Source organism: Podarcis bocagei (genome assembly GCF_964188305.1).
Source record: "Podarcis bocagei genome assembly, chromosome: 4".
NCBI lineage: Eukaryota > Metazoa > Chordata > Lepidosauria > Squamata > Lacertidae > Podarcis > Podarcis bocagei.
This window is the reverse complement of record NC_138128.1, coordinates 82,467,936-82,481,906: the sequence shown is the minus strand read 5'-3', so window position 1 is coordinate 82,481,906 and position 13,971 is coordinate 82,467,936. Positions and strand designations below refer to the sequence as shown.

Below are 13,971 nucleotides of genomic sequence, written 5' to 3'. Positions count from 1 at the left end.
AAAGAGCAGAAATTATATAATGGACAAGAGAAATTAGAGCAAAAATACTTCGAGAACATTTAGGAACATGGGGCTTTTATTACTCCCACATGATACTGTACAGATGGAATGTAGACACATATTTTTAAAAAAACCACACACTGTCAAAATGCTTTTTTAAAAAAAAGTATTTTGAAAAAATATTGAATTTGCCATGGGCTCATCATTGCCAACTAGTGTCACATTTGTGTAATGCGCTTAAAACTCACTTAAAACATTATATTTGCAGCTGTATAGCTGAGTCCTGTATCTTTAATCATAGCACTTTACCAAACACAGTATCTACTTAATGTTGTCCCAAAATTTAATTTATTATAGGCTTAGCTCACTGGCTGGTGTCTGACCAAAAATTAAAACTGGCAAGGGGAGATGGAAGGAATCACTTGCCTGGTGATAGCAAAAATAATAATAATGGAGGAGCAACACCTACAACCTGCAGGGCTTATTATTCCTCCAGAGCGGGCTATAGCAGCACAGAATCATAGGCAGGCTGTCAACAATGGCTACTCCCCAAACTGTAATAGAGGAATGTGATGGTCACAGTGAAGTTTAGAATGGGATCAGGGTGAAGGGTTGTTAAAAGCAGGACAAGGCGTATGGGGATATTCTGGGAGACGGGTGTGGGGCTGCCAGATGAATAATTGCATTTATTTATAAAAATGAATTGAAAATAACAAGGAGCTGATGACTGGTTTGCTGGATTGATAAAATAGATCAAAGTCCTTAATTGGGTTGCTGTTTTTGACCACAGTTGTGACCCCTTACTACAAAGTTCTGATTATAATCGATCAAATGTGGTTCCAAATAATAAAGGCTGCTACCTGCGCCAATTCTAGTGGAGACCTGGATTAATGGAGCTGAGCCACTGCAAGGAGAACATTATGGCATGTACTTTACTATAGATTTCTTTGTTTATAACCATCCACAAGTGCAGGCATTTCTCTTGTCCCATAAAGAGTATATCTGGAAGTTTGGGTTGTCTATACAGTGGCGCCTCGCAAGACGAAAATAATTCGTTCCACGAGTCTTTTCGTCTTGCGATGTTTTTCGTCTTGCGAAGCACGGTCCGTCGCAACTGCACCTCTTCAAGCGGCTTTAAGAAAAAAGTGCAAGACGTTTTCGTCTTGCGAAGCAAGCCCATAGGGAAATTCGTCTAGCAAAGCAACGCAAAAACGGAAAACCCTTTCGCCTAGCGAGTTTTTCGTCTTGCGAGGCATTCGTCTTGCGGGGCACCACTGTATTCCTCACTGCAGAGGACTTAACTCAAACACCTAGCTATTTTTCTTTAAAGAGACCCTATTTAGGCAAGAGTATTATACCTCTTATCAGGCTGTCTTCTTACATAAGCAGGTTGAGGTCACGTAATAAGGATAAGCCCCAAAGGAAAATGTAGATGTTTCTTTAAATGGCACTGATGACTCACAATGTGACATTTCCCCCCTTGAGTCACTATGGAACGAATTCTGCCATAGTGTCTGGGCAGGAAACTGAGCAACTAAAAGAGCTCTTTAAGGTGAAACGATAAGTGGTTATAAGATATTTCTTGGGTTCCCTTTCAGTCCTCAGGCCCTGGCTAATTTCTTTATGCCTGCAGCACATTAAGAAATAAATGTTCCCCACAGCTTCTGTTAGGGAAAAAAGTTATCTCAACTTCACAGCCCTTTGGAAACAAAAGCAGTCTTGTAAGTCATGGCCTGGTTTTTAACTCATGAAATTTCTGGAAGCAGTGGAGGATAGACAAATAGGGCAAATGGGGCATTGCCCCACCAACTCCTGTCTATCGTCAGCCAACCCCCACCCAGAGTGCGGCCCTTTAGAGTGCCACCAGAGTCTGTAATGTCAGCAGCCAGAACTTACTGGAACACAGTTCTGGAATCTCTCAGGTGAGTAGCATTGCCATTATAAGAGGAGGAGGAGGAGGAGAAGAAGAAGAAGAGGAGGAGGAGGAGGAGGAGGAGTTTGGATTTGATGTCCCGCTTTATCACTACCCTAAGGAGTCTCAAAGCGGCTAACATTCTCCTTTCCCTTCCTCCCCCACAACAAACACTGTGAGGTGAGTGGGGCTGAGAGACTTCAAAGAAGTGTGACTGGCCCAAGGTCACCCAGCAGCTGCAGGTGGAGGAGCGGAGACGCGAACCCGGTTCCCAGATTACGAGACTACCGCTCTTAACTACTACACCACACTGGCGCCCAGAACAAAGGAGGCATTCATGGTGAGTTTAAGCGCCTCTTTTTCTAGAAAAATAATACTGCCCCTACTTGTCTACTGCCTCACATCCAGTTGGGAGATGGCTCTGTCTTTCATTGGCTCTGGCTCCACCTACCGTTGGTCTCCTTGTTTTCTGCCCTGTCAATCCCAATGAGCACCACCCACTACTGATGGCAGGTGATCAGTTCCTGTCTATATTGCAGTTCCTGCAAAAGTGGGTGATGAACAGGGTTGGGAAGCTCTTTTAGTCTACCCCTAGAAATACATATACAGAGGGAATGCTGTGGCTCCAGCTTCACTAAGGAGCATGAACACACATGAAGTGACCAGCTTAATCAATGCTAGTGAAAAGCTACCAAATGTGGAAATATGTGCCAACTTCTGTTCACGTCCATATGGCAACATTTCCCCTTCCATCAACTTTTGCTTGTGGTTTGAGGACTCGATCCCCGCTTTGTGAAATAAAGACACACGGACACAGTGTATAAGGTTAATGGGCAAGAAAAGGCCACAACTTTATTGATTATAGCAAGTGAGAAGGTATTGGCTTAGGCATTGGACCACGACAGATTGACTCCACCCCCTCGAAGAGGGGGTGAGCCCAAAAGGGGGTTTATTCACCAGAAGGTGGAGCCTGTTGATGCTAATACAACTATAAGCTCTCCCCTGATGTCACCGAGGGTCGTGCCATGGCCCCCCGCCACACAGGCATCGGACAGGATCCACGACTGCCGGATTCCTTTAACGGAATACCCAAATTTGAAGGGGTAGGCGATGGCCACACCTAGACCTTCCACACACCAACAACACATTCCAATGCCTAACCGCCACCCAAATGGCTGGCGCAGCGGTATCTTAAACCGCACACCATGCCCCCTCCAAGCTGCCTGGTTGGGTGCTTACCTGTGGGCGTGGTGCGCCAGCCAGGTTAGTGGGACAGGGGGCATAATGCCCCCTGCGTGATGCAGTGATCGCATCCCGAGGAAGAGAGGCTTTACAGGGTCAAGGAAGGTTGTGCCTTTCTGAAGTGTGAAATCTGTTAGTTGCAAGTCATGCAAATAGGACTGAGATGAGTGTGGGGATTGGTGGAATGGCTGCTGACATCACAAAGACTCTGGTGGCACTCTAAAGGTAGGAAAGACAATTATATTTCTGCATACAGTTTCAAAAAGAAAAAAATACTGGCTGAAGACTTGCAGGACCTCCAACTGCTATCAGATACTTTCACCTCTCAGTTTCTCTTCAGTGATGCCAACAAATCAATTCAGAAGGAAAGGGAAGAGTCCCAGATGAAATGATAGAAGATTGTGCAAAACAGGTGAGGAAAGGGGGAAGATCTTTTTTCTTATGGAAATTATCACCATTCCCAATAAAAGGAACAATGGTTACACAAGTATTAAGGCAAGGTAACAATTGTTACTCAAACATTTCATTATTGCACTGTAGGCTGGAGATGCCAAATACAGACCTGAGGTACAATTGCTGTTTCTAACATCAGAATTACCTGGTTAAAATTCAGCTGCTCTGTGAAGCAACTAAATCTGCTCAACACCATCTGGCAGCTACGAAGTGGGGGGCAGGGTGATCTACTTTCTGCACAGGTATAATTAACTGATATTTCACTAGCAGAATGCAGTACGAGACATGAAATACACATCCCATTTAAAGCACTGACATTCTGTGACATAACTATATGAGACCTTCAGTGTTTCAGTTTTAATATTTCTGAAGGCTTTGATTTCATTAGTGTAGCCAGAGAAAGTGGTAGAAGGGGCAGCCTGTCATGTCTACAATAAAGTCTATTAAATATAAAGGCGCTGAAATAGGCATTCACTTTATAATGTATAGCACAGTGCCAAACATGAAAGGTTGGCCACAGAACTCATTTTCTGGAGAGCTTCAGATAAATCTGCTACTTATTTATCTCTTACACCGATCAGCCAGTGGTCGTACTGGGGGCTGCAGTCCCACAACATCTGGAATGCAGCATCTTCATCCCTGAGACCCTTAAATTTACAATATGGACTGCACAATGGCAACATCAGAGAAAGGAAAGGGGAAGGTCGCTAAAGGAGCAAATTGAATTTCTAAAGTGTGATACGGGCCTTTCTTTCAATGAATTCATAAGGGGTTAGTGAATGGGAAAACTACTTGCCTGGGGTGTTTTCCCCCACCTCTCTCTGTCACTCCAAAATTGGTTCTATTTCTGCTGCTGTTGAAAGTAACATAGATGCCAGAAAGCTGGGTAAGACGGAGGAGTCCTTTATTTAAAATATTTATATGCCACCCTACATCCAGAATTGTTTCTAGTCTGGTTCCCAGTAATAGTTTATTTGTGGAATTATTTATTTAATAGAAAGCTTTTGTCAGCTGCAAAACAGCCCTCACAAGGCAGCGTACAATTCTAGAACAAAACATAACAACATATCATATCATCCCTTTAAATACGTGCACCCATTAAAAGGAACAATACAAAATGATCCGCAGTGTAGCAACTAATGAAACGCAGACTGTAATAAAAACATTTTTAATATTACAGCCATTTTTAAAAACAACAGCAACAACCCTAATAAAATACGGAAAATAAACCACAGCAAACAGAAGCAAAGAGATGCTTTCCAAACAGAGAGGTTTTCACCTGGTGCCTAAAGGATAATGTTGTTGGTGTCAGGTCAGGCTCCCTGAAAAAAGGCATTCATAACTGGGTCACCACAGCCCCAGTGGCCCTCTCCCGAGGGTCTCTGCACCCTCACATACTGGATGTTTGACGGAAATGGGAGGACTTGTCTGAAGCCCCTGGCCCAAGCAAGACACAATGTCTTCAGAGCATCGGAATTTCTCCTGAAGAGGAAATATTCCTAAGCATCATCTAAACCAGCATTAGGGAAGGCCCACAAGCCTAATTAGACTGACCACCCCTCCCCATTTTGCCTGCCCTGCAAAGCCATCTGGAGGATGTCACAAGCAGTCAGCTGGATTTGGAAGTTTCTGCAAAGGAGAAATACCTTTCAAGGGAAGGCGTAAGACTTTTGATAAAGCTTATCAGACTTTATCAGGGGGTTCCATTCACCCCTAGATCAGAAATATCGTGGGAGTGCAGGAACAGGGTGTGCTTGCTGCAAAAATTACCCTGGCTCACCTTGTTCTCTGTATGAACAATTGTAGCATCTGCCTGCCTGCCTACGCACTGGGCTTTGCTGATGGTGGGCGTAATAAACAATGTTTATAACTCCCATAAGAGGTGGAAAGCTGGCATTTCCTAACCCACACTACTAGAAAAAAGAAAGTGGGAATTTCTCCTCACCCTGACACCACCTTCCAAAATGTCAGCAGCAGCCGGAAGCATATTTGTGACTGCAGAATGCAACCTATATTTGCTAGTAATTTGGTCAGTCATCAGGTATTGCTTTTTTCATGTACAGTACCAACATTTCAACTGAATTCATATTAGGTCATGTAAAAAAAAGAAAAAAGAATCAGTATATTTTTCTCCTCAGTTTTAACTGTCCAATATCACCAATACATTAAAGATGGACTGAATTTCTAAATATATTCTGTAAAGTCCAAAATCAAGCACGTGAGATTTAGGAGAGGGAGACAACAGGCAACATATAGTTGTATAACTTCGATGTTTTAATCAATGTCCACACATTCATTGGTGTACCTATTATAATGCACTAGGCACTGGAAGGCAATATTTATAACAAATATTTAATGCGGATTCAGTGATTAAATAGGCAAATTTAATTTTGATGACCTTCTTCCCCCCCCCCCCAGGTAATCAATGTAGAAGTGATTACATGACAAAACTAGAGTGCTTTTATTTTATGAAAAGGCAAATCAAACAGAGAAACTTCACCTTTCAATTGAGCAATACTGATGAATGCACAGACCGTTTCCCAGGGATTAATGGACAGCTGAGACAGTTGATGGCTGGAGGCTTTTGCTTTGGGCCATTAACCTCAGGTGGTCATTAATTCTGCTAATAATGCCATGTGTCTTGATCATTATTGCGCTTCTACCATGATGGAGTAGCAAAGGTTCCATTTGAGAATATTAAAATATGCATTAGAAAAAATATTTTTTTCAAACCTCCTCGTTTGGTAACCATGACACAGAACAAAAGAAGCCAATCAATCGCCTGATTAAAGTAATTTAGTGGTTTCCATCTGTTTTATTTAAAAAGCTCACCAGCAACACCTTTTTTTCTGTTTGCGATCTGCCTGGTAGAACACTTATACTGGGAGTGAACAGCCCAATCCTGAGGGCTGCTCCACACTGCACATTTATCAGCTGACAACTGCAACATCCTGTGACAACCTACATGAGTGAATGGTCCATCCTAGATCAAACATCTGAGGTAGAACTCTGCATCGCCCCGTGTACAATCTATTTCCATTTCTCACATTTCAAGTTCACTGTAGCCATATATGGCAAAATCAAATGAGATGCCCATAGATGTGGGAACATGCTCTGAGAACAGTGACACCAGTAACTAGGATGGGGCAAAATGGCAATCATATCAATGTTAGGTTATGCCAAGGTTGCAGGCTGATCTTGAGTCACTGCACCAGCCAAGGAAGATAGATTCCAACTGATACAGATAATGGTGATGCTTAGGACTGAACATGGAATCTTCTGCATGTGATCTACCTGTGAATTATGGTCTTTATGGCTGTGAGACAGATGCCTCGGTCAGACTCGGTCATTATGCATGGAAGACCAGGAAGGCAAGGCAAGGGTTCAGGGAAGGAAGCAGAACATGGACAGCTCCAAGTAGCATTGTGCAGAATTCAGGCTGGCTGCAATAGCATTGAAGAGCAATAGGCTCGTGAGGATATTGCTCACTTGAAGGTCTGGGTCCAAATGAAGGTTTACAGGCCAGCCAAATTTCCTAGGTCTGCCCTTTGATCCTACCAGACACATTCCACCAGAGCAGTTCTTATGAAAGTAATTCTTGCACCTAGTCTTCTTCAGTGCTTTTTTTCTTTTTCTTTTTAAAAGTTAGAGGTACTCTCATTTTGACTCAAGAAAATCACTGGGAAAGGAAATGAAGTTTCCATTGGAGGTGGTAACAACGAAACTGACCAATCACCGTGATAGATTCCTACTTCACATATTAAACGCTCGCTTCCATCTGAGACTCAGGAAACACCGTGACAGGAAATGAGGCTGCCATTGGGGGTAGCAACGGAACTGATGATTCACCATGCTAGAGAAGAAACTAACATTTTTTTTAAAAAAATTAGTTTATTCTCCCATTAGATTCACAAAATGTTTAGGGGCATTGACTATAGTTGTTTTAGCCTGAAAATCTCCAGCCTGTTCTGAGATTGTTTATTATGTCAAGAAAATGTGACAAACTTAACCACTGGCTGTCCTGAGGTATTCACCAAGAAGCATACAATCATAGAATTGTAGAGTAAGGAACTATGAGAATAATCTAGTCCAACCCCCCCCCCCCGCCGCCATGCAACTTTATCCAACTTAGAGCTTGAACCCACAACCCCGAGATTAAGAGTCCCTTGCTCTGAACTAGCCTGAAGACATAATATTTAAAAACAAGGTCTCTGGCTTCCCAATTTTTCTGAAATCTAAATGTTGAGATCATCCACACAGATATATATTTTTTTCTAATTCCTGATGAGAAGTGATTTTTTTTTAATAATTTCTGCTAAAAATGCAAACAATTCTCATACATTATATGCAATACCACACATATGGCATAATGTGCATAGTAGATACATGCACACTCTAATGTAACCCATAAACAGATACCATAATACATATAACCATATAAGATGCTTTTGTATCGATTATTATAAAAGTAAAGTGGTACCTTGGTTCTCAAAGGCCTTGGTACTCAAACAACTTGGAACACAAACACGGCAAACCCAGAATCAAGTGTTCTGGTTTGCGAACATTTTTTGGAAGCTGAACGTGCTCTGTTTTGAGTGTTACACTTCCAATTTGAGTGCCATGCTTCCGTTTTGAGTGTTTTACACTGAGGGACGCCTATTTTTGCTATTTATTTTGTGTTTTTGTTTTTGCAGCTTTTTCGGTTAGTTTGTTTTTGTGACTGTGTGGAACCCAGTTCAGCTACTGATTGATTGATTGTGTGACTGCAGTACATTCTTTATTGCTTTCATTTTATGGATCAGTGGTCTCGTTAGATAGTAAAATTCACATTTAATTGTTGTTTTAGGGGTTGTTTTTAGAAGTCTGGAATGGATTAATCCATTTTACATTACTTTCTATGGGAAAGCGCGCCTTGGTTTTGGAACGCTTTGGATTTGGAACGGACTTCCAGAACAGATTAAGTTTGAGAAACAAGGTACCACTGTATGCTGCAGAGATATAGTAGCACATGCAGCTTGACCCATTTACTGTATATGTCACACACACACACGTATTTTTTCATACAATTTTGCATTTCAGACAATGCACAAACGGCTTGGACACAAGCAGCTGCTAGATGCAAGAGACAGACTGATGCAGGCAAAGCTCAATTGGTTCAGGAGCACCAGATTCCATGTGTAAATCAATTTAAAATGGACTCCTCCTCCTTTTAAATGGACTCCTCCTCTATCCCTACCTTTGTTGAGCAGGAAATGTCTGCAAGAGGTTTTCACTTACATTCACTTGAACATGAGTAGAGCCCTCTAGGAGATTAGTGAGCTGATAAAGCAGGGTCTTCCCTGATCAAGTGGAGGGTCCTACTGATGTTCATGAGAATATCAGCAATGACCCACAAAGGGATAGATGTGTTGGCGCCAAGCCATGCGTATGCCGTTCTCACCATTTTTGGAGGGAACAAATTTGCCACACCCCTCCTTCCCTGGAAGAAGAGGAGAAGTGGTATCTCCCATAGGGAAAACATTATGGTTTGATGGGCGATTTTGCCCAATGGGGAGGTGTGGTGACAGGCTATTTAAGATTGTTCCGCCCCACACTTGGTTGAATCTGATTACTTAATTGGTCTTGTAGATCCTCAAGTTGTCATATTTAATAAATATAACCTATTTATCCACATTTTTGTCTACCTTGTGTGCTGGTAATGTGCCCTTGCCCCACTTTTAAACATTGTATTTTCAGATAGATGGTTGAACGTGGCTATTGTTCTGACACATACTTAGAATTATCTTATGCCTTCTCCTTCAACACAGGCCCCGACATCTCAGGACTGCCTCCGAACATGCCATGTTCCTAACTGGGTTTAGATCTACTTCTTTTTCAGGTTACTTTTTTTTTAAAGAACTTTTGTACTAGCTTATCTGCATGAATACAAAATATATTAAAATAAATTATTTTCAAATGAATGTAAAAGCTCGAGGTTTTTCGACACTGGGATGATTAAAGTTGATTATCATAGCTAAATGTTGACAATATAATATATTCCCCAATTATGCCTCTGAATACTAAATCTTACATTGCAAATTATTTGCTTGTCATTGAGCTCCTTTTGCTTAAAAATAGTGTCTATTAAATATAGGGTTTTATTTAAAAAATTCAACTCACATGCACCAAAAGAAGAAAATGTGACCATCAGTATATCAGTAATCCAGTAGTCCATCACTACATCACCTGGTCTACTTGTGTATAGGTTATTATTTTAAATGTATGTTTGGAAAAGCAATGGAGGAAGGAAAGTTTCAGATGGGGGTTTGAATCTTTGTAGCTGAGCTCCAAGGTCACTGGTTGCAGGGATGCCACAAGACCTTCACTCGGTTTTGGCATGTTTTCTTTGAGCACAAATATACTACACTATGGCCCAGGAGCCTACATGCTGTTATTATGTCAGGACATTACCAGCAGATGAGAGGAAAACATGTCTTTCAAGCATCCTTGTGCTGATATCCCCAGATAAACTGAAATAGTTACTGAGTCTGTCCACTGATTTAAGAATCTTAGTTGATCATTCTTCTTTTAATCAATTACATAAATGTACACGTTACAACTTCTATAGGTCTCTTTTCGAGTTAATGAAGCTAGTTTGAGTGAACTTACAATTTGCTGTGTGATCTATGAGTGTCTACTCAGTACTGCCATTAAGTTCATCAGGGCTTACTCCTAGGTCAGTGGCTAGGGGAAACTAGCCCCAGCAAATAGAAGCTATGCTCATTATTAGAAGGAAAGGCTCTCTTTAATATTTTCTTTCCCCTTCCTTATTAAATAAACACAGCAGAACCTCCAAAGGCTAAAAAATAAAGAAGTGTTGCCCTTGTACCTCAGCTCCACCAAGTAATCAACTAAACCTTTGGTTGATTAATCTACAGATTAAACAAATGAAAGTGTGCAGACCTAATAGAAATGAATAACTGGCTCAGGTTAATGAAGAACAATTGGCTGGTCTCTCAGATCTCATTAGCCTTTAGTGAGTGTCATCAAGAAAGCAGTCATTTGGGTGAGCCTTACAATAGCCTCATTTTTCTGAAGACTGCCTGGTTTCTGTAGTCAGTTGAAATGGTGTGCTGGAGGAGGAGAGTGGGGCCTCCACAATGCAGTAGACATATATACTTTCTGGTAAATACCGTATTTTTCGCCCTATAAGACGCACTTTTCCCCCTCCAAAAATGAAGGGGAAATGTGTGTGCGTCTTATGGGGTGAATGCAGGCTTCAGGAAGCTATCCGCTAGCTGTGGGAGACCCAGCTCTCCCAGGGCTAGCGGAGACCTTGCCGGCACCCAGAAGCTTGGGGCGCGCTGAGTTCCGTACGCCCCAAGCTTCGGGATTAGCGCAGCGGTCCGCTAGCCCTGGGAGAGCCGCGCGGCTTTCCCAGGGCTAGCGAACTGCTTGCCGGCACCCAGAAGCTTGGGGCGTGCTGAACTCCGCACGCCCCAAGCTTCGGGATTAGCGCAGCGCACCTGGGGGGGAAATAAAAAAAATTTCCCTTTATTTCCCCCCAAAAAAACTAGGTGCATCCTATGGGTCGGTGCGTCTTATGGGGCGAAAAATACGGTACCAAATCACATGAATTGGTCCTCCACATGATTTGCAATTCATGCTGAAGGTCATGATCACACCAGGGAATATTTCATGACAGAGGGAAGCGGTCTGCACCAAGTTCCACAACATTTATTTCAGTGTTGTCCTAGCTGAATTAGGAGTGGTGTGCATGCATTGCTAAAGGTATTTCCAAAGCATATCGGAATCCTCAAAGCTTAAAAATAAGTGGTGCAGAAGCAACAGGTTATAAATAAAAACTGTCTGCTCACGAATCTTGATCAGATAGATTTCACGAGTGGTAGACAGTAATGCTCTCTGTCACTCAAAAGCTATTAAATTCTAACTCAGCAAACAGGCCTAAATAAATAAGGGAAAAATTTGATTTATGTTTCATGCTAGAATGACATCTTTGGGAGAGCTTTTCTTTGTTTTCTGCACATCTGAAGTTCAGAAAAATGCATCCCAGGTTTTCAGTAGTTCAAAGAGAAGAATTGTGTAGCTGTTGTTCACCTACTATGTGGTTGTATGTAGAACAAACTGTGTATTCATTTCTTATGTAGACAGCCCTAGCATCCTGACTTAACAATACACTAATGGAATCTATATTTGCAGTAAGTATCCAGGAAACAGATGTTTGAGAATAGAACTACGCTGGTGGCAGCAAACACAGACTATGGGACACATGCTGTTGTTTATTCACCATACAGAAATTGAAAGGGAGAAGGCTTTGAGAGGGAGGAATTAAGTATACCTCATTAGGGCTTTATAATTTTATGAGTGAAACTTAATTTTTGCAAATTTCTTCAGTGAGGGGTCTTAAAAATATATTTCTTGGTGCAAAGAATTCAAATCTGCTTTTATTTATGTGACTGGACAACATTTAGCTTGGTAAGTCTACATTTGATGAAGAAGCACATAAACTGCTTTTGGAAAACCAAAGAATTATAATGCTACCTTCTGAAAATAACAGGTGAGGAGGAGGAGGAGGAGGAGGAGAAGAAGGAGAAGAAGAAGAAGAAGAAGAAGAAGAAGAAGAAGAAGAAGGAGGAGGAGGAGGAGGAGGAGGAGGAGGAGGAGGAGGAGGAGGAGAAGAAGAAGAAGAAACAGCCAGTGCACTCTGGCTAGAAAAAAAAGAGCCCTGGTTATAGCATAGTATCAATGTAAGGTTGCAGTGAGGTGTTACAATCTATGCTAAATACACATCAATCACAAATTCCAAATAAAAGTTCTTTTAAAAAATGGGATAGACTTTAGGCAAGGCTAGCTGACTATCAGCCAGAGTGAGGCAGCCACCAAAGATAGCTAATTTGGGGTGTCACGGAAGGGCAGCAATTTTCTAGTTATTTAATTTATTGTTCTGTTTTCCTGCCAGAGAGAAGAAATGGCTTTTCTGCCTCAGCTACCAAAATGACTTAACAGTGCACCTTGCCTTTGCAGAGAGGTGTGTACAGAGGGATGCTGTCCCAACATTTGCTGCTAGTACAGCTGCATTTCGGTGGTTATAGCAGCCTGCTTTTTAAAAATGCAGCTTCCGGTTTGGGAAATGGGTCTCCTCACCAGAATCGACATTTCACAGCTGGCTCCCCTGTCTCTTCCTGAAGGAGCAGCAAAGAAGCAATGATGGTAAGTGGTAATGGTGTGAAGTCATCTTACCTGGTCTGCCAAGTTCTCTGGCTACAAGTGCTGGCTTTGCAACACTGGCCCCTTCTCAACACACCTCCATGATTGTGGACTACATTGTAAAGCCATTCTGTGGGCAGAGGCGCATTTAGGGAAGCGTGGCCGGTTTGCCCACCCTGGGTGCCAAGGCAAGAGGGTGCTGCTGGAGGGGTGCCACAACACTGACTTAGAACAGAAGGCCAGAGGTGGGAGGGAGCACCAGATTTTGGCTTCACACTGGGTGCCGCTGAAATTTGAAAGCCCAAAGTCCCCCACTGCTGGGGGTCCCAGGTCACTGTAGGTATTCTTACCAGCTTTTTATGTCCTATTGTTGTCTGAGTTAGAGCAGAGTGGAAATTCCACAGAAATATGCCTTCCCAAGTGTTTTGTTTTTTTCTCCCCACCACCACTCAGAAAGAAAAATCTACTTCCAGAATTTTCTCTGAATATTCACCACTATTTCTTCTGGGGCAGCTGCCATTACACACACACACACACACACACACACACAGCCTTAGAATGACATTAGGTTCAGGGTTTTGTTGGGGATACAAAATGGTGGCTGGGCTGCCAGCATAACCTCAGGGGCCTTTTGCAGAAGCAGCAAAACAAAACAAAACTTTTAAGGGAAAGATGGCAAGGGGAAGCTGTGTTCTTGCCACTCCTTAGTGATGAGCCCCACCCCTGAGAAATTCTTAGAGAATTTCTCCTCCCTCTGGAGAAATTGTTGAAATGTCTCCCTTCCACGCCATTTTTCTGCCCACAAACAGAGTAGATAATGTTGAGAGGCCATTTGTGCCTCATTCTATCCAGGATTCTTTGCTACTGCTGTTCAGTGTTCCAGTATGTTTCAGTGGGTATTAGTTACAATTCACAGCCATGTTCTGCTGGTAGCTTTGAGAAGATTCATCTTCATAAAGGAGATTATAATTAGAGAGTATCATCCTGGCAAGCAGTACCTTAGATACCTACCATGTAAAGATGCCTTGGTGGAAGGAAAGATTATAGAAATATAGGTGATTTCATTTGTTAGCAATATTACAAATTTCAGAACAACAAAGAATTTGCAGTTAGTGTTTCTTTCAAGAGCTTTTTAAGCACACGGCTCAAGGCTGGTT

At 42.2% G+C, this 13,971-nt stretch overlaps 1 long non-coding RNA gene across 1 annotated transcript; it reads left to right on the top strand.

Annotated features, from left to right (window-relative positions):
- Window positions 1-1,954: 1,954 nt before the first annotated feature.
- Window positions 1,955-5,844, top strand: LOC308585352. The gene is made up of 3 exons (XR_014007316.1): window positions 1,955-2,252; window positions 3,249-3,566; window positions 3,695-5,844. It is a non-coding gene; the product is annotated as an uncharacterized lncRNA (long non-coding RNA).
- Window positions 5,845-13,971: the final 8,127 nt, after the last annotated feature.